The sequence below is a fragment of the Lichenostomus cassidix genome, chromosome W (genome assembly GCF_008360975.1).
Source record: "Lichenostomus cassidix isolate B80296 chromosome W, HeHo_3.0, whole genome shotgun sequence".
Classification (NCBI taxonomy): domain Eukaryota; kingdom Metazoa; phylum Chordata; class Aves; order Passeriformes; family Meliphagidae; genus Lichenostomus; species Lichenostomus cassidix.
The window spans coordinates 13,553,287-13,576,976 of record NC_139510.1 but is presented as its reverse complement, the minus strand read 5'-3'; the positions used below and the strand labels follow the sequence as shown (position 1 = coordinate 13,576,976).

Genomic DNA, 23,690 nt, shown 5'->3' with positions numbered 1-23,690 from the left:
AAGGTGAGAAAAGATAGCCTAATGGATCACAAGCAGAAAACTAACAGCATGAGAATCTTAGTCAGTTATCCTTTATGCTTTCCTCTTTCCTTTCTGCTCTGTTTGCTAGAAATTCTGCCAAGGTGAGGAAGAAAAGTACCCCATTTTACAAGCAAGAAAAGCTATCAGTGGTCCTGATCACTGTCTGGAGCCATGATGTGAGCTGCCAAAACTGAAAAATTTAATGTCTCTGCAACACTTCAAAATGCCTGTGTGTATGGTGTGTGTGGGAAAGGGACAGGTCAGGCCTTGCCCTGGTGAGACAGTGAACTGCTCCTTACCTCACCCCCAGAGCATCCCAGCCCTGCAGTGAGGTCCAGTCATGGACATAGCAGAGGCAGTGCTGCACAGAGCTCCAAGCCCAGCCCTATAGTGGGGCCAGCCATGCACACAGCAGAGGCAGTGCTGCACAGAGCTCCAAGCCCAGCCTTATAGTGGGGCCAGCCATGCACACAGCAGACGCAGTGCTGCACAGAGCTCCAAGCCCAGCCCTATAGTGAGGCGAATCATAGACACAGCAGAGGGCAGTGCTCCAATCTCCCCATCCCTGACTCCAAAGAAACCTGCTAGGAGATGGAAGGCCCAAGAAAGCCAAAAGAATTAACATTCCTCTTAGAATTTCTATAGATTCTGTCTTTCTTCTTTTTCTTCAAAATAACTGCTCAACCAATGTCTCTCCACATTAGTGTTGCTCCTCAACTAACAAAGCTTACTCCGAATATAAAAACCCACCAATTTTCAGTTTTGCCAGGTAGTTTATGTTATAGCCTGAAATAAGTAAACTAAAAAAAGAACCTTTCTACCATTGTAGAGGCCATAATAAGTGCCACTGCAGATGCCATAAAAGCACAGCAAATCAAAATAAAGAGCATCTTACAATTAACTATAAATTTGCTGTATGCCAAAAGAGAAAGAGTATGTACAATTATAAATACAAGCTGTTGCAATTATGTTAATCCTAACTTAAACAAATGTATGTAATAGTTTTTTGTGTTATTGCATTGTTATTTACTGTCTGCAATAGTAGTTATTGTTATATAATATTATGTACTTAGAACTGTGATGTTTATATCCAATAGCAAAAGTATAAACTTAGATATAAAATAGAAAAAGGTATTTACTTTCATAGCATACAAGATTTGTAAAGAATTACAAATTACAAAAGAAAAAGGGGGAATTGAGACTCTGAGCTTTTTGCCCCCCCCTTCCACCAGCACAGGCGCCTGTCTGTGGCCGCCAGGGCTGAAGACTGAACTCTTAATTCACATTCAAATTATAGGTAACAGCTCTGGCCTGATGGCTTATCGGCTAAGCATGCATTTGAAACCAGCACAGAAACCGCTGAATCATCCCATGAAGGACTGTCACCTTGGAGGAGGCTTTGGGGGTCTCCAAAGACCACCAAGACATACGGAGCATGCGTGGTGCACATGCTAATGATATTAATGACTTCCGAGAAATGATTTGTATAACCACTCCTATCCTGAAGAATGTAATTAATATTCATGATTTTACCTATAACTCTGTGTCTTTGGGGTACTGAGGTGTGTGTGTTTAGTGGAAATAATTCCCCACACATCCGGTGCACCGAATAAAGCAAATACCCACTTCTCTGACTTGGTCTCTGAAGTGTCTCTGAGCTCGATTGGGGCGAATCAGGAGAGAGCAGTTTACGGCCCGGCCTCCTCCGAGTCCCAGGCGATGGCATCCTCGGCAGCGTCCCCGTGGATTATGCCGACCGTCGGCCTCGGGGACTCGGGATCCGCAGCATCGGGCCGCTGCACCCCCACACCTCCCCCTTCTTTACTAAATAAGGACTGAATGTAGCGAACTAAATATTTCTTAATCAAAGCAAACGAAGCAGCAACTAAAACGACTGCAACTAAAACAATAAAACAGTCTTTCAATAAGGTGGCTCCCCATTCAGGCAGTCCCAGTCCTCGCAACAGCTGATGGGCCCATCCTCCAACAGTAGACAGTGTGGGTTTCACCGCTCTGCGGACGCCGTCGACGGTATTTTCAAACCAGAGGCTACTCTCAAAGGTGATGTTGTTGATGAGAGCGTCCATGTCCTGGAGCCTCTGGTGGATACTGCGGCTTCTGGAGGATAAGTTGAAGCAGCAAAGCCCCTCGAACTGGTGACAGCCATGTCCATGCGCAAGGAGCAAAAAATCGATGGCCGCTCTATTCTGCAAGGTCGCATGCCTGGTCACTTGCTCATCCTGTAGGAGGTCTGCAATGGCCTCTGACGTTAACCTGGCTTGCTTCGAAACCCAACATTCTAGATTGCCGACTTCCCCAAGGGCCTTGGCTGCAGCTACCCAAGGCAGGAAGGCAGACACAGCTATTCTCTTTCCTTTACTCCAATGATAAATTTCAGTGCTGCAATCGTCATCATGAGATTTTTTTGGGATCGAATTGTTCGACCACACCGGAAGGTGGGTCATGTTGGGAGAAGCAAGAGTCAGATGACCAAAAGTGCACGGACCACCCACAAGGTGAGAGGGGACCCCAGCCCAGGCGCGTTCCCCGCAAATTAGAAACATTCCCTCAGGGAGCTGAATCGGGTGAGCATAATGCCGATTTGAAGATGAGGGCGCGTTTATGTGGGTAATATTGGTGCACCAATTTCTTGCAACATAATTAGGATTGCCCTGTCTCAGCCCCTGGTACAGTTTTTGATCAGATTTGTGTGGAGTCTGGTAGTCAAATTGAATACAGGCGGGAGCTTTTAGAGAGCCAATCAACTGAAACTCATGGGGCTCTTTCTCCATCTTAGGCTCACTCGCAACCCACTTCTGCCACAGCAAAAGAGGGTTTTGAATGGGGAGAGGGAGAGAAAATTCCTGGCGGTCCTTATAGAATTTATAGACATTTTGTTCCAAATCAAAGGTTGACCTCCACAAGGAGACGAGGGATGGCGGAAACTCATCTACCTGTACCGGGGCTCCCACCAAGGCAGATGAGAGCGGATCTCGGACCGCGTCAGTGGACAAACACGTGCTCCTTGTTCATGGCTCGGGCCAATGTCACCCAGACGTTGGAGCTAGGCTGCCTCACGACCCACAGCTGGACTGGGACGATGACTACTGCGAGGAGAAGGAGCGACGTGCAGATGGTGAACAGCATCTTTGCCACTGAATGGGGAGGCAAACATAACAGCATTAACCAAAGCGATAAAGATTGGGGCAGGTGGAGGAGGGAGGACGGAAAGGCCATAGGGAAGAGGGGGAAGGGAAGTGGGAGGCTGGCTCAGGGAACTGCGGGATGGACTCTTGGTGACTTCAGATGCTCTGTTTGCGGGTATGTGAACGAAGGCGACGTGGTGAGGGTGGTGGTGTCTCAGCCTTCTTCTTGCGGCGCCAGTGAGCAGAGGTCACGTCCTTTGGCTCCGGTCTCGGGGAGAGTGGCCCTGCTTTTAGGAAAGGCTTGACAAATTTAGCTGGGACCCATCGTGGCCCTTCAGAGGTGGAGACGCAGCAATAGCCATGCCCCCAGATGACGAGAGGGAAGGGGCCAACGATCTTTAGGGAATCCGGTTCCTTGATCAGGACAAGGGGGCGCTCCTTCAGCTTGGCTCGCGTGTGGTTGGCAAAGTGGCGAACCACCGGGGGGTCTGGCTCCTTATCGGAGCAATTGAGAAAATTTAGAGTAAAAAGAGCCCTGGCGAGCCGATTTGCCGGGGTCTCTGTTTCTGGCCCCCCCTTTTGCTGCTGAAGCACCCTCTTGAGGGACCGATGGGCCCTTTCCACCAGGGCCTGACCCATGGCTGAGTGGGGAATCCCGGTGGTGTGGGAAATGCCCCACTGGAGGAAAAATTTCCTCACTGGTCCAGAGGTGTAGCACGGACCATTGTCAGTCTTAACCTCTTTAGGAATACCCAGGACGGCGAAGGCCTGCAGGAAGTGCGAAATCGCATCCTTCGCCTTTTCCCCCGAATGTGCGGTGGCAAAGATCGCGCCTGAAAAGGTGTCTACGCTCACGTGTACATACTTTAGCCTGCCGAATTCAGGCACGTGCGTAACATCTGACTGCCAAAGTTCCCCACTATTAAGCCCTCTGGGATTGATTCCAGACCCCATGGATGTAATCTGGAGGGGTTGACAATGGGGACAGGCCGCCATAATGGCCTTGGCTTGGTCCACTGTTAACTCAAACATTCGCCTCAAGGCCGGGACATTTTGGTGGAAAAGTGCATGGCTCAGCAATGCTTGCTGGAATCGATCAGGCACGTTGGCAACATGCACAGGCGCAGTGAGCGCGTCTGCCACCCTATTCCCTTCCATGATAGGACCCGGAAGGTCAGTGTGTGAGCGCACATGCATCACGTAGAATGGTTGGTCACGGTGGGAAATGGCTGTCTTGAGCCTCTTGACCAAGCAATTGATTTTTGGGTTGGAGGAGCCGGACAGCCAACTGTCCTCAGCTCTCGAAACGATCCCCGCAACATAGGCCGAATCAGTGACCAGATTGAAGGGTCCCGGAAAGCGCTCAAATGCTCTGACGGCGGCTGCGAGCTCGGCCACCTGGGTGGACCCAGAAACGATCTCGACATCGCAATCCCACCGCTCTGTCGAGGGGTTCCACCAGGCAATCACCGACTTTCCCGATGTGCCCGAGCCATCAGTGAAAAGTGTCGGGGCATTGAGGGGCTTCCGACTTTGAACCCGATCAAGAACAATTTTGAGCTCGGATATTGCGAATATCTTATTTTTTGGAAACCAGGTGACTACCTGGCCAGGAAACGATTCGAGAGCTAACTGCATCTCCTCACTCTTTTGGAAGACGAACTCGAATGGTTTAGTGTCAAATGGAACGTGAATGTATGCGAACTCACGCCCTGCTAGGGTGGACAGGCGGGACCTCGCTCGTCTAACGAGCTGCGCCGTCTTGTCAAGTGGCGTAACCAAAACTTTGGGGGATGAGATAGGCAGGAAGACCCACTCAATAATTAGAAGTCGGTCCTCCATGTCATCCGGATCCCATTGAAAGATGAGCCCGTGCAGGTGGGGCATTTTACCGAGGATGGCCAAATTAAAGGGCAATTTGGGGTCGCATCGGTGAACGCTACATGTTTTCAGGGCGTTCTGTACCTTTCTGATGGATTCCCGCGCTTCCGGGGTCAATGTCCTTGGGGAGGTCAGGTCGCGATCTCCACACAGGAGGGAAAACAGCGGGACCAGGTCTTCCGAGGAGATGCCGATCAGGGGCCGAATCCAGTTGATGGCACCACAGAGCTGGTGCATTTCCTGCAGGTTAGATGGATTGTCCATAATTTTGATCGGCAAGGGTGTTATTGTTTGCTCCTCAATTTTCGCTCCCAGGTATCTCCACGGCACCGTCACCTGTACCTTGGAGGGTTGGATCTCAAACCCTTCGCTCTCTAGGGCCCCCACGACTCTAGAGAGTGCTGTCCGCAAGATGGCTTCGGTTGGCGAACAGACCAATACATCATCCATATAATGGACGATGATTGACTCACCCGTGACCTCTCGCACTGGTGCGAGAATGCTGTCCACATACCACTGGCAAATGGTGGGGGAGTTTTTCATCCCTTGTGGGAGCACTCGCCAGTGATAGCGGCGCATTGGGCGTTCCCTGTTGGTGGAGGGAACTGAAAAGGCAAACCTGGGCGCATCGTCTGGGTGCAGGGGGATCTGGAAGAAGCAGTCCTTTATGTCCACCACTGCAATCTTCCAGTCCCACGGGAGCATTGAAGGCGATGGCAACCCGGGTTGGAGAGGCCCCATGTCCTCAATGACTTCGTTTATTTTCCTGAGGTCATGAAGGAGCCTCCATTTGGTCCCTCCCGCCTTTTTGATAACGAAGACGGGCGAGTTCCATGGGCTGGTTGAGGGCACGATGTGCCCTTTTTCCTGTTGCTCCTCCACAAGCTCTTCGAGCGCTCTTAATTTTTGTATGGGCAATGGCCACTGGTCGACCCAGACAGGTTTATCAGTGAGCCAATTCAATGGCTGGGTTGGGCGCTCACCAGTGACCCCAATCAAAAATCCCGAGCCGGAGCCAATTCGACTCGGGCACCCCATTGGGACATAGTGTCTCTCCCCCACAGGTTGAATCCCGAGTTAATGATGAATGGCCGCACGGTGGCGATGCGACCCTCGGGGCCTTCAATTAAAATGGGATGGGAACTCTGCTCCGCAGGAGTGTATCCTCCCACACCTTTCAGTGATTGAGCCACAGGCTCTTTTGCCCATGCCGACGGCCAATTCGCTGAGGAGATGACCGTGACATCCGCACCAGTGTCAATCATGCCAGTAAGGGAGATGTTACTTCCCTTCTGGGAAAGGCCACAAGTAAGCATTGGCCTGTCTTTACCAACCGCCTCGGACCAGGCGACGAGCGGTCGCTCCGTGCAGATAGTGTGGAACGGGAGGATCTTGGCCACGACCTGATTCCTAGAGAGGATAAGAGGGGGGTCGGCGACTTCAACCTGGAGTGGAAATAACCCCTCTGCATCCACTCTGATCAAGGAAGGGATGATGGCAATCCCTTTGGGTCCGGCGTTCGCATATGAAATGGCAAGGACAAGAGCATCAGGAAAGTCACACTTTAGCTTAACAAGAAAGGAGTCACATCTGGGTATTGTACAGTCATCATCGACCCACGCCTGCTGGAAATCCATGGGGTCGAGGCCGGCCGGTGGCTGTTGGCAGCGTGAGGCCGGCATCTCACGCTGCGATTTCAGTTTCCCTGGCCAGCAGGGAAGGGAGGTGGAAGGGAGGAAGGGTCAGTCAGAGACATGGGGGAAGGACGCTGGGCGCGGGCAGGGGCAGGGGCAGGAGAGCGGGAGAACTTGGAAATTTCCTCGACCGGCGTGGGGCAGTCTGTGGCGAAGTATCCTCTTTTGCCACACCGGTTACAGGCGGCATAGGTGTTTCGGATGGCCAGTGCCTGGGAGGTGTTAACATTCAGCGCTTTGACGGCTGCCAAGCGTCGACAGGCACTGACCATCTGGGCGATGGTCGGCCGAGGGTCATGTGGGAGGGACAGTATAATTTCTTTGCAGATGGTATTGGATCTGGTGATCGCCCCGTCCACAAGCAGCTGCTCCCTGATGGTGTGGTCGGGGACCTGACGATCGATGGCCTGTTTTAATTTATCAACAAAACTGGGGAAGGCCTCGTCGGGCCCTTGGAAAATTTCCAGGTAGGGGATAGTGGGGGCATCCACCAGAGGGATACCAAGCAGGATCCTCTCTGCTGCACCAGCGAGAGACACCAAGATGTCTGTGGGTATCTCTCGGGCTTGCGTTTGGGGTTTAAAATAATCCCCCTCACCCAACAATAGATCGAAGGTGGGGCCGTTTGGAGTGCCATACCCAGGAAGCAGTCGCTCTAGCCCCCTGATCTGTCTTTTCCACTCGTCCTCCCACTCTTGGTATTCAATGGGGGACAGTAGACAAGACATCACTAATTTAATGTCAGAGGGAACTAGAGGGACGCCGGTGAGAGTGGCGTGAAGGACTGCTCTAAAATAGTTAGAGTCCCGGCCAAACTCCTTTTGAGTTTTTGCCAGGTCCTTGAGCACGGCCCTGTCAAAGGGCTCCCACCGTGGGTGATCGCTTAGCCCCGAAAAGCGGACTGGTGCGGCGAAGGGGGCCTGGAGGCTCTCCGGTTCAGGATCCGGTGTAAAGCCTTTCCCAGCCAGGCCGGAGGACTCATTCAAGATGGCCTCCTTCCGGTCAGGGACCGTTGGAGGACCAACAAAGATGGCCTCCTTCCAGTCAAGGACTGTTGGAGGACCAACAAAGATGGCCTCCTTCCGGTCAGGGACCGTTGGAGGACCAACAAAGATGGCCTCCTTCCGGTCATCGTGGGAAAGGGGATCCAAGATGGCGTCCTTCCGGCGGACGCCGGAAGGGTAGCCGTGGGAACTGGGGAGACCCGCCTCCGGGGAGGGGTTAGGAAGGGGCGGAACATAGGGAGGGGCGACTGACGAAGGTTCCAGGGAGGAGTCGAGGAAGAGGTGGGGTTTTGGTGGGAAAGGGGAGGTAGGCGGAGTAGGGATAAAGGGGTTGGGCGCAGGGGCGGAGGGTCCGAGGGAGGGGGTGTGCCCGCACGGTGATGGATAGGCCGCCCAGGGGGAGGGATCAGGGAAGGGACTCGGCGGGAAAGCCGAAGAAGCAGTGGGAAGGGGAGGATTATAGGGAGAAGGAGTGGGGGATGGAGAAGCCACGCGGCAGGCGCTATCTTGGTGCCAGCCGCCGCTCCTTTGTGGCTCTCCGGGGAGACAAAAGGATACATGGCGGGGATTGCGGGGGACTACCAGGGACGAATCAACCCGGGAAGAGGGGTTAGGAGAGACAGAACCGGGGGTGCCCGAGAGGGTCGCGCGTTCTCCCTCCCAGGCAGGGGACGAAGTGACCGCGGGGGCGCCGGAGACTAGATGAGAACTCCGCATCTGCAGACGTTCTGAGCCGCCACGGTCACCTCGGGAAGGACAGGGGCTAGGGTTAGTTGAGGAACGGGCAGACGGGGAAGGGCTAGCAGGGACTCCCGCGCTCCGAAGGGAGGGACGGAAAGCGTGGAAAATCTGCGTTAAAATCCCGAAAAACTGGTCCACTCGCTTATCCCCTTGGGATATAAGGTGGTTCATGCGCGAGCGGACCCCACGCCAAAATTCGATGGAGTTAGCATCTTGGGGAGAAACATCGGGAAACTCGGCAAAAATAAATTTAACAAAGCGTTTCAGGAGCGGGGAGGGAAAAGAAAATTTCGCTACTCGGAGGGAGGTTTTAACGGAAACATAAAATTCTCGTTGCACCTTAGTCAGGTTAACCCCCATCTCTACCACCCGAAATAAAAGTTAACTGAACTAAGCTCTCACCCGACCGATCTGAACGAAAAATTAAATCAAAAGAGGGCAAGCTAGGGGACCCCTTCCCCTACCAACTCACCCGAACACAAAGCGGCGCGGTCGGTTCACGGGGCTCACGGGGCCGGCGGTGCCGACGAGGAGCACCTCTCGAAGGAGTCCAGGGAGAGTGCTGCAACTCGCCGGGTGGCGGAACAACGGATCTCCACTCTTCCCTTCCAAGGAGCGAAGGCAGGTTCGGAGGGTCACGTTGAAGGCGCCACTTGAAGTTGTAGGGTCCGGAGGGGTCCGGCCGCCTTAGTCCCAATGGCTTCCGGGGCTTCGGGAGACCTCGGAGGCCTCACCTGGGCCCAAGCTCTCAGCCCTCCCGGCTGTTCAGCTCTGTCCCAGAGGCGGCTACGGTCAGCCTCAGTGTTCCCAGGCTCGCTCCTTGGAGCGGCAGGGACCACGCGGCGGAGGCGGGTGCCTGCCGGGCAGGAACGCCGTGGAGTCGCTGGTCGCTTCCCGTGATAAAGAGAGCACGACAAGCTGAGAGTCACCAGTGCACAGTTTATTAAAGGAGAAGCGATGCGGGGGAGGCACACTGGGGGCTCTCGGGTGGGGCGGTCCACGCAGCTACCGGGTGCAGAGCACGGCGGGGCTGGGGTCGCGGCCACACCACACCGAGAGAACAAAGGGAGGGGGTTTTTAGGGGGAGGTACGGGGTTTCCCGGGGAGGGACAACAGGGGCGGAGCCAACGGGGCTCCGGGACAACATGAGGGACAAGCGGGGGAGCAAATGAAATATAAGTAGGGAGGGGATTACAAACAACTCATGGGGGAAGCCCGGCAACAGAACATTCTAGTGAGGGCAAGCAGCAGGGGCGGTGATAGGGGCGGGGAAGCGAACTTTAAACCAATAAAAACTTAGGAAAAACTTTCCAGGGGAGGGAGAGAGCAGTTTACGGCCCGGCCTCCTCCGAGTCCCAGGCGATGGCATCCTCGGCAGCGTCCCCGTGGATTATGCCGACCGTCGGCCTCGGGGACTCGGGATCCGCAGCATCAGGCCGCCGCACCCCCACATGTTGCCATGGTCTAGGAACTGTCATTGCTGAAAACATTCACTTCACAGGCAAAGCTTGGAGAACTTTTCCCGGGTAAGGACTCCAAGTTTACCTGGAAGAAGGTTTAGCTTTTATAAGGTCAATTTGGCATGTCGAAATTATTTGATCACATTTTGGTGCAGAACACTTGGGACTCATGGCATATTTCCCAGCTAGTTAGGACTGAGGCTTGGCCAGAGCCTAGGCCCTAAGTAGGAGGGTTTTCTTAGAACATCTTATAAACAAGCTTTGATTAATATCAATAAGGAGAGTGTCTTAACATGCTACTATTTTTGTAGATAACTATATAAGGTGAGGTGAAATATTTGAAAACAGTGGACATTATCATTTGTCTTTAACTAAGGAAGATAAAACTGCAAAGGCTTTTGTGAATAATAATATAAACTAACAAATTTAAAACTTAAAATTAATATCACTGAAAATGAATAAGACTTGATCTTAATAAATTTGATTTAAAACTAACAAATAGAACTTAACTATAATGGAATTTAAAGTTGATATCACTTTAACAACTTAACGCTAACAGAATTTAAAACTTAACAGAATTTTTACCTTAACAGAATCTAAAACTTAATAGAATTTAAACTCAACATTACTTAATTCTAACAGAATCTATACTTAACCAAAGGCACTTAACAGGTAGCTTAAACTATTCAGTATAACTTTACTCATAGGTTTCATTTACACATCAAAACTCTCAAGAAATTAAAACCACACTCAGCAGTTACAGGTTTCATCTACACATTATTACACTCAAAAGGTAAAACAACACTTTCAGCAGGCCTGCAATATTCACGCATACACACAAACACTATCTTAAGCAACACTTTAGCAAAATTCAGCTTTTGTTCAAGGCTTTAACAGTCAAGGTGTTATTTATTATCAGGATAATATATTGTTACAATGCTTCTTTATCAGTAAAAAGCTGGAAATAAGTTTTGGTCTCGGTGTCGGTGCAGCTGGGCTGAAGGAAGAGCTGATCTGCTCCATGTGCCTGGACATTTTCAGGGAGTTTTGGTTGCTGAGCTGCAGCAGGTGGTGAAGGTCTGCCAGGACAAGTGCTTACGGAAGGAGCCAAGCTCAGAGACATTTTCCTGGAACTCTAGAAAGGCTGAAAAGTCATGAAGCTGCACCGGATCAGCCATAGCAAGGCTGTGCTGCTGGTTAACTCTGTTGGTTAGTTCTGATTCGCCGCTGAAGCTGTCAATCATTTTTTCATCCTTGAGGAGGGGTAGAGTTTAGGATCTCACCACAGAGGTCACAGTTGGGGCAGTGAAGGAGGCGTGGATGGCTCGCAGCTCCGCCTACCGGGGCACCCTCTGTGACTTCCGCCTTCTTTGCTAGTTGAGCGGAAACTGTGGTTGGAGCAACTTCCGGCGCAGGTCTGTCCGTACGGGACTCAGGCGGCGTGTGGCGGAGGGCAAGGGCCGTCGCTGCTGTGTGGCTGCCAGCCTCGTTTTTACAAGCCTCTGTGCTGTGAGTATCCCTGTTGCAGTGGGAACACCAAACTTTCTCGTTACAATTTTTTCGTATGTGTTTTTCGCTGCCACATCGATAACACCAGGGTGATTTCTGGCTACTTTGGCACTTTACCCGCGATACTTGACCCTTTCTTGGTATCGTATTTATTTGTTCTGGCAAAAATTCAACAGTGGCACTCTCAAACAAAGCAGCTAAGATGTTTTTCGTTGTAAAGTTGCTAAGTTCTATGATACATTGACACAAGAATAGTTTTTTCATCCAATCGGGTAACTTTGTATTTTCGGCTCCCGGCAGCGGCGCGGAGCGCCCTCCCCTTGCCAGCGCTGGCAGCGAGGAAGAGCCACGATTCCCCCTCCCCCCTGGCGGGGGGGGCTCCCCCGGCTGCACGGCTGCTGAAGTCTTTTGCATGTTAAAAGCAGCACGGCAACTCTCAGGTTTTTCTCTGCTCTCTGTGGCTGCTACTTTTTCTGTTGTTACATCTGCAACTTTTCTCTCTGCCGCATTTTGCTGCAAGCAGGTCACCACTTCTCTCCACGGTTTGCTAAGTTTTATTGCGGTTTTATCACCATCTATCACTTCGTTAAACAAACAGTTACCAAACTTCTGCCACTGTCTTTCATCAAAGATTGTATCAGGATTAACAAAAAATCCTCTGGCTTCCCTTGTTGCAATTAAAGCGGCTAATTGCCTTAAAGCATATTTGCTTATTCCCCGCTTTCGTAGAAAGCATAATAATAAATCTTGGGCTACCTCTGTCTCCACTGTGGTCCAGCTGGGTTTAAAGTGTTGTGGTCGCCGCCGTCAGAGCTCACCGCCGGGGCGTCTCTGTATATTCCGCGGTCGCCAAGGTCAATGCAGCTCACCGAATTGTAGCCCCCACGGTAGGCAGGTCTTGATCGGCCTGAGCCCTCGGATCTCCCCCCTAGCAGGGGCGAAGATCTTGGCACACCGGCGCTGCTCTGGTGCCTCTCCGTTCTCGCCGCTTTCTGGAACAGGGTGCTAAACTCTGCTACCAGCGTCCGTGGTGATCGTCGTCGTCGGGGTCACCATTTAACGAGCGGCAAGAGAGAACTCACACACGACTTAACATAAGTCATAAAAGCAAGCTCCCTTTTATTTCACTAAACGAGAAACTTATATACTGTTACCGATGTTACTAATTATAGTTACACACGTATCCGCAGTCTGTTCTCACACAATCAGGGTTTTTTCCTGATGACTCCCTTATTCTTTTCTCATAACACTTCTGACTCCCTATCTTATCTCATAACATTTTTTCTCACAGCCTAGAAACACACAGCTGTGTTCTCAGGTTTTAGCTTCTCATGACACTTTACTAGGATTTTTACTGAGGCCTGCCTATGCTGAGGCTTTGTTCAGGTTTATTTAGTTAACACAAGTTTTGCTGGAAAACTGTGTTTTCCAACACATTGTGACTGGCCCAGAGGCTCCATGTATTTTGGGTATAGACTTCCTCCGAAATGGATATTTCAAAGACCCAAAGAGACTCAAGTGGACATTTGGGATAGCTGCTGTAGAGACAGAGGGCATTAAGCAATTGAACACCTTGCCTGGACTGTCAGAAAACCCATCTGCAGTAGGACTCCTGAAAGGGGAAGAGCAACAAGTACCGATGGCAACCTCGATTGTGCACCGCCGACAGTACCCGACAACTCATGATGCCGTGATTCCCATTCACAAACTAATCCGTGAGCTGGAGAGCCAAGGGGTGGTCAGCAGGACCCATTCATCCTTTAAAAGCCCCATCTGGCCTGTGCAAAAATCTGAAGGAGAATGGAGATTGACTGTGGACTATCGTGCCTTGAATGAGGTAACTCCACCTCTGAGTGCTGCCATGCCAGACATGCAGGAGCTCCAATATGAGTTAGAGTCCAAGGCAGCAAAGTGGTATGCCACTATTGACATTGCAAATGCATTTTTTTCCATTCCTCTGGCAGCAGAGTGCAGACCTCAGTTTGCTTTCACCTGGAGGGGCGTGCAGTACACATGGAACCGATTGCCCCAGGGGTAGAAACACAGTCCCACCATTTGTCATGGACTGATCCAGGCTGCATTGGAAAAGGGTGGGGCTCCAGAACATTTGCAATACATTGACGACATCATTGTGTGGGGGGACACAGCAGAAGAAGTATTTGAGAAAGGAAAGAAAATCATCCAGATTCTCCTGGAAGCCGGTTTCGCCATCAAGAAGAGCAAAGTCAAGGGACCTGCCCAAGAGATCCAGTTCCTAGGAGTGAAGTAGCAGGATAGATGGCGTCAGATTCCTACTGAGGTTATCAATAAAATCACCACAATGTCCCCACCAACCAACAAGAAAGAGACGCAAGCTTTCCTGGGAGTTATAGGCTTTTGGAGAATGCACATTCCTGAGTATAGCCAAATTGTGAACCCTCTCTACCTGGTTACCCGTAAGAAAAATGATTTCCACTGGGGCCCTGAACAACAGCAAGCTTTCACCCAGATCAAGCAAGAAATTGCTCATGCAGTAGCCCTTGGCCCAGTCAGGACAGGACCAGAAGTAAAGAATATGCTTTACTCTGCAGCTGGGAGCCATGGTCTGTCATGGAGCCTTTGGCAGAAGGTGCCTGGTGAGACTCGGGGTCGTCCATTGGGATTCTGGAGCCAAAGTTACAGAGGGTCTGAAGCCAACTACACCCCAACAGAGAAAGAAATCTTAGCAGCATACGAAGGAGTCCAAGCTGCCTCAGAGGTAATTGGCACAAAAGCACAACTCCTCCTGGCACCTCGAGTACCGGTGCTGGGGTGGATGTTTAAAGCAGAGGTTCCCTCTACTCACCATGCCACCAATGGCACATGGAGCAAATAGATTGCCCTTATCATACAGCGTGCCCGTATGAGAAATCTGAATCGCCCTGGGATTTTGGAAATAATTACAAATTGGCCGAAAGGTGAAGATTTTAGTCTGATTCAGGAAGGAGAGCTAGAACAGGTGACTCGTGCGGAGAAAGCTCCACCATACAACCAACTGCCAGCAGACAAAACACGCTATGCTCTTTTCACTGATGGTTCCTTGTTGGGGAAGATGAAATAGGATGGTTACTGAAGGTAATCCCCCTTCTTGATAGAACAATGCCCTCTGCCCAGGCAAGTCCAAAGGTGTCTTGGTTTGAAAACAAACCAGTGGGAGATCACAAGTCAAGATTGAAATTAAAAATAAGTGAAATAATACAAGGAAAAGCACTGACAAAGTCAGATACAACCTAACACCCTGTTAGGGTGGTAGTAGCAGTCCAACTGAAGTAGTCCAGTTGAAGCGGTGATCCTGTGAAGGTCTAGTCTCCAGCTGAAGATCCAGTAGTAGCTCTGGTCCTCTGGGAACCCAGTAGACAGGGCTACCTCAGGCAGTTCCAAGGCCAGGTTATATCCAGGTGGGAACACCTGGCTCCTCCCTCCTCGGCAGAGCATCTCACAATGGGATGAGATAAGTCCATGAGTCACACGGTGGGTCCCTGATGGCCCATTGCCTGTCATGCGGGGTGGGTCATTAGCAAGTGATAATAGCTAACGGATGGCCCATTGCCTGTCATCCGGAGTGGGTGATAGCAGCTAATGGCCCACAGCTGGTGGTAATAGAATACTTAACTACATCAATATTGCAACCTAGGACAAAAGGTCAGAAGCAGACCCTACCTGACTGGTAGAGATCCCAAAAAGCAGTTTTTTTAAGGTTTGAAACATGACCCCGTATGGTAATGTGATGATTCTTATAGGTTGTATGTAAATGCTGTAGGGTTTGTCGTTTGTCTTAGATTGGTTAAAGAAGATTTGAATATTCAACAGAGAAGACGATTTATTGAATTGTAAACAGCAAATTGCTCTCTTTTACTCTCTTCTTTCTGCTCTCTCTCTCTCTCTCTCTCTTTCTCTTTTCTCTGGCCTGCTTTGGGCTGCGTCTTGCAGCCTAGCAGGCCTCTCACGTCCATGCTCTTTCGCAATAAACCCTCATGCTCTAAAACTCATCTTTAGAGATCTCTTGTCCCTATTTTTATCCCCATAACTAAACCCCATGGAGTTATTTCCTTACAGTTCCTGTCGTCTTGTAGGGACAAAACGAAAATAGAAAGCAGCTGTGTGGAGCCCCACACGAGTTGCAGAAGATAAGGAAGAAGAGGGTAGATCGAGTCAATTCGCTGAGCTGAAAGCCGTTCAGTTAGCCCTGGACATTGCTGAAAGAAAAGAATGGCCAAAGCTCTACCTCTATACTGATTAATGGATGGTAGCCAATGCTCTATGGGGTTGGCTAGAAAAGTAGAAGGCTGGTTGGCAGCGTAAGAGAAAACCAATCTGGGCAGCTAAAGAGTAGAAAGACATCGCTAGCTGGGCAGAGAAACTACCTGTGAAGGTCCGCCATGTAGACGCCCATGTCCCCAAGAACCGAGCCAATGAAGAGCACCGAAACAACGAACAGGTAGATCAGGCTACAAAGATAAAGGTGTCCCAGGTAGACTTAGATTAGCAGCATAAAAGAGATTTATTCCTAGCTCGATGGGCCCATAATGCCTCAAGCCATCAGGGTAGAGATGCCACCTATAAGTGGGCACAAAACCGAGGGGTGGATCTAACCATGGACTGCATCTCTCAAGTTATCCATGATTGTAAAACGTGTGCTGCCATCAAGCAAGCCAAGTGGGTGAAACCCCTGTGGTATGGTAGAAGGTGGTCAAAATACAAGTATGGAGAGGCCTAGCAGATTGATTACATCACACTGCCTCAAACCCGCCACGGTAAGTGCTATGTGCTCACAATAGTAGAAGCCACCACTGGATGGCTAGAAACTTACCCTGTGCCTCATGCCACTGCTCGTAACACCATCCTAGGCCTTGAAAACCAAGTCCTGTGGAGGCATAGTACTCCTGAGAAAATTGAGTCAAATAACGGAACTCATTTTAAAAATAGCCTCATAAACAACTGGGCTAGAGACCATGGCATTGAGTAGGTGTACCACATTCCTTATCATGCACCAGCCGCTGGCAAAGTAGAACGGTATAATGAACTGTTAAAAACCACCCTAAAGGCACTGGGTGGGGGAACTTATAAAAATTGGGAGTGACATTTAGCAGAGGCCACCTGGTTAGTCAGTACCCGAGGCTCCATCAACCGAGCAAGTCCTGCCCAATCTGAGCCTCTGCATACAGTAGATAGAGACAAGGTCCCAGCAGTACATACCAGAGGCTTGTTAGGAAAAACTGTCTAAATTAATTCTGCCTCACATAAAGACAAACCCATCCGTGGGGTTGTCTTTGCTCAGGGACCAGGGTGTACTTGGTGGATAATGCAAGAAGATGGAGAAACACGATGTGTCCCTCAGGGAGATTTAATTTTAGGTGAGGGCCACATGTAATGTTAAGATAGCAACATCTCACTGTTTACTGAATAACATTGTTTGTACATAGTTATGGGTATATATATATGTGTGTGTGTTTAGAGTTAGAAGATGTTAAGGTAGGCTTTAAGCCAACGATATAAAATAAGGGGTGGAATGTCTTAGAGTGATGTTATGATAATCCGGTATTCCCCATCTTTAGTTTATATGCTCAAAAAAAATGTGGTCCTGTGACTTTAACTATACCCAACCGCAGAGAGAAGAGCGGGTTGTTTTGAAAACTTTTTCCCCAAGCCTCGCTGCGGGGGAGGAAGGGGGGAGGATTCTTGCTCGCTGGGGAGACAGCGCGCTGCGACAGCTGTCGGAGTAGCCAGCTCTGTTTCTGTTTTCTTTTTTTTCATCATTTTTTCTTCCTTTAGACCCTTTTCTTCGATCTGCTTCGTCGCCCCCAAAACCCAAAAGGGCTTGGAGGACAGCAGAGCTTCCGGGCAACTCTGCCCAGCCCCCAAAGGGGGGCCCGAAGAAGAGAAAGTACATCTGAAAGAAAAAGACACTAAGATTACCAGCTTTTTATTCAAGTTTAATAACTCCTTTTACCCTGTTCTCCCCTTCCCCCTGTGCCTTGCAGGGCACTCTGCATGGTTTTGTTAAATAAATAGTTTTTTCTTCACTTCCATCTAAAAAATTCTGTGGTAAGTAGGAGAAAGGAGCATTTGTTCAGAGCTCTCCTTACCTAGAAAATTTTATCACTAAACCAAGACAGAGGGGGAACGTCCTGCCACACCGTATCAACCAGAAATTCAACATTATCTTTCCCCAGCTTAACTGTAACTGAAGGCTCCACTGGGGGGGATAATGCCTTCGGTCCCTGTCAATTCCCATTCACAGCTAATTCAGGAGCTGGGGGCGTCTGTTTCGCCTGCATTGGATACTTGTTCTTCCAGTGTCTCTTTTTCTTGCAGTTGGCACGCTGGTCTTTGGCTAGAGGAGGGCGCGGGGGACCCTTTTTCTGTTTACTAGATGACTTCCCCTGACCATGCTTTTTCTTGAGGTGGGGTTTATCCTCCTTATCTTCTGTATCCCTATCCGTTGGATCTCTATTTTGATATACTTTCCAGGCTGCATTTAACAACCTATTTAGATCATACTCATCTATCTTTTGCAGCTTTTTCCTTATGTCGCTTGTAGATTGGCTTATGAATATGTAGGCTAGGTGGGATTGCTGCATCGGGGAATCTACGCCCAAATTTGTATATTTCCACGCAGCCTCTTTGAGCCTATTCAGGAAGTCTGTAGGGGTCTCATTTACATCTTGTCTAATTTCATATAATTTGGACCAATTCATTGCTTTAGGGATAGCACATTTTAGCCCAAGGACCACTCACTTTTGATATTGTTTTAACCTGGCTATCTGCTCTGGCATGTTAGGGTCTCACCCTGGATCCGTTTGAGGAAAAATATCATTAACAGGTCTCTGAAGAGTACCAGCCGCAATCTGAGTCTATAGCATTTATAGCAGCCTTAATGACCATCTCCTCTTCCATGCTATCTAATAATTCATCTAGCATTACATTTAGATCACCCCAATCTGGGTTTTGTGCCTTGATGGCTAATTCAAAACGCATGGCTACCCTCTCTGGGTTTTCTCTGTATCTTCTGACTGATTCCCTCCATTGCTGGAGTTCTCTGAGGGAGAATGGTGTTTTGATATAAATCACTCTTGATTTCCGACAGCCTGCCTCAAAGATGCTTCTAGGACAGCTTCCTCCTTTTTTGGTTCATCCCTTTTAGATCTGGTGCGTTTAGCTACCAGACTGGCGGCCCCTATGGCTTCCCAGGCTATTTTTCCCCTCTTCTCGGTAAGCCCCCTGACTGCTGTGGCTGTGGCCCCAGCCCCGGTCTCTTCTTCCTTGGAGCTATCTGCACTGGACTCATCTGGCTTGCTTTTGATTGGGGCTATTTCTCCCTCAGCCCTGCCACTAACCACGTGGCAGAGTGGGTGCCACCTTTGGCCCCCCCCTTTCCCCAGCCTGGGAGGGGCCGGGGATGGCGGGCAGACGCACTTCCCTCCCCGCCTGGACCCGCCCCTGCTCCTCCCCCGCCCTCAGGGTGGTCTGGGGAGGGTGGCAGCAGAGGGGGTGGCTGCCACCCATGCCCCATCCCCAGCACCGTATCAGCCCGGTGGGGGGGGGGAGCTGATGGCCACAGTGGGGGAGGGGGCTAGCCTCCCCCCACTGGTCCAGCTGGCCCCTGTAGCAGCAGGGGGTGTGATACCTCCCCCTGTGCAAGGCAGGCACTATCAAATCCATGTCGGTCAAGTCTATCTCTTCAGCTCTGGCTAGAGGCTGCTTTTCTCTATTTTATTTTCCTTTTTCTTCCTTCGTAAAACCATCTTAAAACAGCCCCTTTTCGTTTGTTTGTATGCCTCCTCCCAATTCAGGAATAAAGAAAACAATTCCGGTACCTCAACTCATCAAACCTGCCCTGGGCCCGAAGTTCTACTAGTAATTTTGTGATTAATTCATTTTCCAAACTACCAAAACGGGGTGTCGGAGGTTGGGGGGCATTGGAATTTTTTCTCCATCCCTGTTACTAAGCAACAGATGTCTGGGTGATTAGAGCCATCAAGTCTTTTGTAAGAGACAAAAGGGTGTGCTGGGTGGGGCAGGGGAAGGAGGCAGCCGGCTGTTGGAACTGGCACTGTCGTCGTCGTCAGACACCGGGAGGAGAGACTGCTCTTTGCTTCTGGCTGCCACCGCAGGAGATCCAACTGTGCTCTGTCTTCTCCTCCTGGCTGGGTGAGCTTTGATTCAACCTCTTTCCCATTGGGAGTGCAAGTTTTCCCGGATGCGTTTCTTGCAGCAGCAGCTGCCGGGGAGTCTGGCTGTCCCTGCCGCCTGCCCCACTTTGCCGCACGAGACCGCGGCGTCTGCCGTGACTGCAGAGTCCTTGCTGCCTCGCTGGCTAGCCTGGGAGAGCCAGCCCCTTGCCCCGTGCCGCCCCGCTTTTGCTGCTCCGAGCTGCCTGCATGCTTCTCAGCCCTCTGCCATTACCAGCTGCGTGAAGCTGACCTGACCCTGCGCCAAAGCGCCACCTGCAGCCGCTCGGGAGTCATCGCACCTGCCCTGCCCTGCCCAACTGGGAGCTCAACAGCGCCCCTGCTGCTTGCGACCGTGATTACACCACACGGGAAAGTGCTCGGCAGCTCAAAAAGTCATCTGCTATTGGTTTTCTGGTTCTATTTGTGGTTGCTATCATTGTTATTGCTTGTTTATAGATACTAGTAAAGAACTGTTATTCCTTTTCCCATAACTTTGCCTGAAAGCCCTTGATTTCAAAATTAAAATAACTCAGAGGGAGGGGAAATCACATTCTCTATCCTAAGGGAGGGTTCAAGCTTTCTTAGCAGACACCTGTCTTTCAAAGCAAGACACTGGGCCACTTCCCCCCCCCACTCAGTTTCAAAACAGGCCACACCCATAACAAGAGCCTTGTTAGCTCTCCTGTGTTCAGGGGGGTTCTTTTCCCCGTCAGGACGTGCCAATGTTTTAAGATCAGGCCCAGTGGGGAATCCCGCAGGATTTTGGATTAGCGGAAGACACACCACCCATGTTTTGTTTATAAATGGAAAAGAAACAGCCAGAAAGAAAACTCTTAGCCCAGAGTCTGGCGCGAGAATAGAACCTGCAAGTCCCACGCCACAGCAGAGTAAAGGAAGCAAAAGAGTGAAAGAGCACACACAAAGACCTTTCCCTGGCTGGGCTCGAACCGCCGCCCTCCAGCAGTTGAACTCATGCCCCTAACCTGTGAGCCACCAGCTGCCCTGAGCTGTTGCGTGATTCTCTGTGAGTTGTTACCAAGAAGCGTCCTTCTCTCCTCACAGCCTCCCCGTGAGAGTGGAGCAGCTTGTTAACTCCCCTTCTTTTACAGTCCCCCTTGGCCACACTCTCGCTCTACTCCCTGGAGATCTCCCCTGAACGCTAGCTAGCAATAAAACCATTCTCCTCTGATCTCACTTCTCCGCTGTTGTGGTGGTTTTGATTGGCCCAAAACATCAGTGAAGTGTTTTTAACATCTAGGAGAAATTTGGACCCCTCAGAAGCTGTTGTAGTAGGCCTGGGGAGGTGTCTGAGGGGTGGGGTGTGGCACAAAGATGGCTCCTGTGTGTCCTGAGTGCAAGTTCTGGAAGTTTTTACATCAAGTCCAGCAGGGCCAGTCTCTGATGGCTCTGAAGGTGATGGACATGCTGCTGGCCAAGTTTGGGCCAATTAGAGGTGCTGGTTACGCCTCTGTGAAAACATATTTAAGAAAAATTAAAAACAAAGCAGGCGCGCACTTCTTTCACTTCTTTGTAGTTGGAGGAGGAGGAGGTAGAGGTGAAAATATGTAGAGGGAGAACAGCATGGAGAGTGCCAAGGTCAGTGAAGAAGGTGGGGGAGGAGGTGCTCCAGTGTTGGAGCTGAAAACCCTCTGCAAGCCACAGTGAAGGCCATGGGGGCAGGAGGTCCCCCTGCAGCCCATGGAGTCCACAGGAGTGCAGAAATTCTGCCCACAGCCCACGCCAGAAGGGCAGGTGGATGCCTGGAAAAGACTGTGAACCAGTGGGAGTCTCATCTAAGAGTTAAAACTGCAAAGGCCTTGCAAGAGAGAGAAAGGCCTTGCTCCTGGGATGGAAGCAGCCTGGCCTCAGCTTGGGAGAGTCTGCACAGCACCCTATGGACAAAAAGACTCATGTTGCAGCAGAATTTCGGGCGGGATGTTGCTCGTGAGATTGGACCCACGCCAAAAAAGTTCTCAGAGGACTGTCTCTCGTGGGAAGGACCCCTGGCTAAGTAGAGAACCTCTTTTCCTGATTGGACTGACCAGAGGACCCCTCAACCTGCCCCTGTCTGTGTTGCTGGTTTGGAAAGAGGGAAGGGGGGGGTGGTGAGTGCAGAGACTGCTTCTTAAGAGGGTGGGGGTGAGAGCAGAAAACTGTCTGGAGAGAGAGAGAGAGAAACAAGTAGAGATAAAGAGTATTTGTAGTAGAAGAATTGTAGTAATGAATAAATTTGAGAATCTGCTCTGTGGACGGAAAAGAGACCTCACACCCTGCCCCCCCCCCACCCGGCTTGTGGATTGTAAAGGAGGAAAGGGCGTGAATACTATAGGTTCGTTAGAGGGCGGGGGGAGTGAACAAAATGATGTATGAGAAGTTTATTTTTGCCTTGCATTTATCCTCCAATTCTGTTAGGTAATTAAATCACCTTTTGTAACTTTAAGCTTGAAGCCTGTTTGCCCTTTTTCGTGTGTCCTCCTGGCAGGGTCCTGTCTCAAACCCACAACAGCTGTGTTTCTCCGTTAGGTCTTTTGGAAACTCCCTGGTTTTTGCAATCCTGGATCGCCGCTTCCCTCCTGTAGTGCTGGCAAGTGGGGGGTGCAGTGGGGTGTCTCTCAATCCAGAACTCGATTTTGGCGGTTCCTCTCTTCTGCCTGGCTCGCCAGAACTGATGCCTTTTCGGCTGGTAAAAAAATGAAGCAGACACAGCAGTAAAGGGAAAAAAGGATATTACCTTGGTTTAATAGGATCCTAGGTGCTCAACTCGTCAAAGGTGGAAACATGCCAAGAAGCATACACCATACAACATGTATAGCATTTTTATGGACCTCACAAATTAGCGTATTTACCTAAAATCCCCCAATGAGAAACTTAATAAATGAAGTAATTGTCCTCCCATTCTAATTCCTGTCGCTGTTGAGCAGCTAGCAGAGTAATGAAGGCACCAGTTCTCAGTGGCAAGAAGGAATGACCTTTATTGTTTTGATTTCATCATATATATAGAGTTTTCAAAAGTCACCCAGATTGGTCAGTCAGAAGCCTTCCCCCAGGCCTGATTGGCCAGGCTTGCACTGTCCAAGTTCTGGGACACTGTTCCAATAACTTCCAAACTTTATCTTTATTTATAAAACACAAGAAAAATTCTCATGGGAAAAACCTGTGCTAGCCACAGCTCCCCCTTTTTGTTTAAGAACAGAAGGCATTGCTTGTGAGCCCCAGTGGATCAGCATGAAGGATCTGTTTGGTAATGGCCAGTTACCAAACAGAGCCTGGTTGAAACTCAAGGGGTCTGTTCGGAGGTGGCCAGCCACCGAACAGAACCCAAACCTGATGCTGATTAAGATGGTCAAAGAGGCCCCATGCAATACCCTAGATAAAGTATATATAAAAACTAAATCTACATATAAATCTGTAATTCAACAAAACATGCTTTCAAAGTCCTTGCTTTCTGACTCCATGAATGAGTTTCAGTCTCTGCTTGTGGATGGACCGGCTTCTTGGTCATCATCAGAAGGATCACTCGGTTGGTGTTCGGCATTCTGGTTGTTATTTTGAGGTTGCTGGTTCTGTCTCGAGAGCCGCAGGTCAGGGTGGACGCATTTTGCAGGCAGCCATCGTACCCCAGTATCTGTGGAGACGCAAGCATACCCTCGACCCCAAGCAATAAGCTCATGAGGGCCTTCCCAGGTGTTAGTAAGTAGGTTCCGTACCCATACCTTCGCCCGGGGCAAATGCAACTCGCCTGATGACTGCAATGAGAGAAAGTGGTTCAAAATCACAGGATTATTCAAATTTGGTGGCACCGTAAGATGATTGATTGTGTACAAAGCTTTCTCCAATCGACTCTGTGGTGTTTCCCCATGCATTCCCCCTTTTTGCCTTTCCAAGACACGCTTCAGAGTACCATGAGCGCGTTCCACAATGGCTTGGCCAGTAGGAGAGTGCGGAATACCGAACGTATGGTCTACACCCCATAGGTGCAAAAACTGCCGCGTCTTCTGTGAGGCGTAGGCAGGACCATTGTCGGTTTTCACAGTGGCTGGCA

General features: G+C 50.1%; 2 pseudogenes; both read right to left on the bottom strand.

The window, feature by feature from the left end:
• LOC146425537 (uncharacterized) overlaps positions 1–23,690 on the bottom strand; it is a 156,813-nt pseudogene that overhangs the window by 116,463 nt on the left and 16,660 nt on the right.
• Positions 1,907–3,168, bottom strand: LOC146425538 (uncharacterized; annotated as a pseudogene).